Source organism: Equus asinus, chromosome 25 (genome assembly GCF_041296235.1).
Source record: "Equus asinus isolate D_3611 breed Donkey chromosome 25, EquAss-T2T_v2, whole genome shotgun sequence".
Lineage (NCBI taxonomy): Eukaryota > Metazoa > Chordata > Mammalia > Perissodactyla > Equidae > Equus > Equus asinus.
The window spans coordinates 30,105,472-30,108,714 of record NC_091814.1 but is presented as its reverse complement, the minus strand read 5'-3'; positions in this window follow the sequence as shown (position 1 = coordinate 30,108,714).

Here is a 3,243-nt window from a genome sequence, read left to right as displayed (position 1 = left end):
GACGCAGGGAGGCAAGCGAGTTAGGCCTGGATCTATAAAGACGTGGAATGCAAGCCCGCTTATTTAGAAAGTGTCAACATATGTTTATTAATTTTATAAACTCCCAAAAGTCATGCTTTCTTAGTTAATTTAGTGTATTCTTAATCCATACGAAAGTAAGCTAGTTACTTTTATTATAAAAATTACTTTCATTAAAATTTTGGTGTTTTTATGCAGAACAGAGTACAAATTGCTTTTGAAATAGAGCTTAAGAAATATACCGGGGCCCGCCCTGGGGCGAGTGGTTAAGTTCGGGCGCTCAGCTGCAGGAGGCCCAGTGCTTCTTGGTTCGAATCCTGAGCACGGACATGGCACCGCTCATCAAGCCATGCTGAGGTGGCGCCCCACATGCCACAACCAGAAGGACTTACAACTAAAAATACACAACTATGTACCGGGGGGCTTTGGGAGAAAAAAAGGAAAAATAAAATCTTAAAAAAAAAAAAAAAGAAATACACAAAGCTTATTCTTTTCCAGATATTTCTCTTGACTCCTCTGCCCTATAATCATTTAGTGCCTTTTTTAATAAACAGAAATTACTTTTTTTCCGAGGAAAACTGAAAACTGATATAGCATATATTTTACTCCAGAATGTCTAAAAAGAGTGGGTTCTGCTCCATAAAAGAAGCAGCTGTTTAAGAAAGAAAGCCATGCCCGTGTATAAAGAAACATGTATGAAGAAAGATTAGCAGAAAATGAATTAAAATATTAGCACTGGTTACCATTGGGTAGTATAGTTATATGCAACTTATTTGTTTTTCATATCTTCCTCTTGCATTTTCCAAATTCTCCTTAATGAGCACATTGCATATCTTAAACATTTGAAAATAAGAACGAAAAAAGACACAGAAATCCTAGGCAACACCTTCTTCCTTCAAGTAGTGGAGACTATTTATGTATCCTAAGTGCAGTCTTTTCCCCTGACTAGATAGTGTACACTTTCAGCACAAGGAAAGAGGGCAAAGGAGTGACAATAATCCAAACTAGGAGGAGGGAGCTTCACCAGATACTGGGAGCGCTTCAGCATCTTCATGTGCACATATTTGCGTCTGTGTGAAGTCGCGTCAAAGATTTTATGAGTCTCAGATCTTCTTTTGTTGAAATGAATTGGCTCCTTTCCAACCAACATTTTAATTCGAGGCGTTCTCCAGCTTTATAGTACACTGTCAAGGAAGGACACTGAAATAAGAGGATATTTTAATTTAGACAGCACGATTGACAACTAAAATACCCAGAATTTGTATGCTGATAATCATGCTAGCATTACACATAAACTACAAGTTCAAAAGAAGTATTTATTGCTCTCTGTTGTGGTTGCTTTCTTGGGCACAAGAAATTATGGCGTAAATTGAGACATTGATGGGAGAGATTTAGGAGTAACTTGACCTTTCCTCATTGCTTCCTTTGCCAAAGGAAACGTGTTCTCAGAATTGAGCAACTAAGTAAAAGAGCCTCCTTCCAGAAAACCTACAAGTCCCTCGTAACACACAAAATATTTCCTTGAGTCTCTTTTCTGAACCATGGTTGTGACAGGGAAGGGAAACAGGAGCTGGTGGTTTGGAGGAGGGTCAGCTTCAGAGAGCATGTCCTCCTCTCCTAAGCACTGTCAGGACGGAAAGAAGGATTGTACAGTCCAAGATATCCCAGTGCTTCCTGGGCCATGCTGAAGCCTCTCTTCTTCCTTAAGGCCAGGGACTCTGTCCTTCCACCAATGGACAGACCCTGATGAGGCCATCAGCTCACCTGGCACCCCCAGTAGTTACTGCTAACTGATCCCTGACCATTGTTCTCTTTGTCCCTCACAGAACTTCCCAACATCATCTGTAACCTGCGTCATGTTTGAACCTTCCCATGTCTTTCAGCACACGGCTGTTTCTTTGGGGTCCGCCTTTTATCTGTATCACCCTCTCTGCCCCTGCCCCTGGCCCGGGCACACAGGGCTTAAGCTTGGTACAGATTCTAACTCATTCCTTGTCTACCATAGGTTTCCACAAATGATTAACCTTGCTCCTGTGGTACAGTGTGGTCAAAATTCCAATCTCAAAAAGGAAATTTGAGGAGGCCGGCCCTGTGGTAGGGTGGTTAAGTTCGTGAGCTCCACTTCAGTGGCTCGGGGTTTCCTGGTTTGGATCCTGGGCATAGACTTACACACCACACATCAAGCCATGCTGTGGCAGCATGCCACATAGAAGAACTAGAATGACCTACAACTATGATACACAACTATGTACTGTGACTTTGGGGAGAAAAAAAAACCCAGAGGACGATTGGCAACCGATGTTAGCTCAGGGCTAATAATTTTTTAAAAACAAGGAAATTTGAGACAAAATTTTAAGGCCTTCCTACTTTTTATAAGAAGGTGGTCAACAGACAATGTATACATTTTGAGATGAACCTTGATGTTTCCGAAAAGTTGAGGATAAATGAAATTTTGATAAATTCATTCTCAAATAGTTACTGTACACTTCTCATTTGATTAAGTCTGTACTCAGAAATTTTGGCAAATTTAAAAATGGGTCCTTCTTCATAAGTTAATTTAGCATAGGAAAGAAATCGCGTAAGCACAACGTCTGGTACATTGTAAGTGACTAATCAGTGTTTGAAGAATGAATGAATGAGCAAGTGAATGAATGCAATAAAGTTAATAGGCAAAGAACAACACACGAAAAGTTGAATATTATGGGATGTGTTCAGATGCAGCTTTTAATGATAGGGGAAATGGTTGTCATTTGTTGAACTAAAAACAGGATTTAATATTATACAGACTATATAATCTGAAGGTACAACCCTGCAAGTGTAAAGTGATACACAAAGAAGCTTAAGAATACTAAACACTGGGTGCTTAGTAAAATTACAGGTAATTTTAATATTCTTTATATTTTTCTGTATTTTCTATGTTTTCAATAATGAGCACATATTACTCCTAAAAGAAAATAGTTTGTTTAAAAAATGGTATAGACAGGAAGTGCTTTGAGTTCCCAAGAGACATCACTTTGGACTGGAGTTATTGGGAGAGCTTCTTGGGTGAGTGAATTCTGAGTTGGGTTAATGCAACTAGGATTGGAAGAAAGGTGGCAAAGTGTTTTAGGCAGGTAACCTGGCAGGAATGAGGTGAAATCCAGTGATATTTAAACACTCTTATGGAATATTTTTAGATGAACTTTTGTAAAGACAAGCATTACCCTCACAGCCTGCTGTCATTTT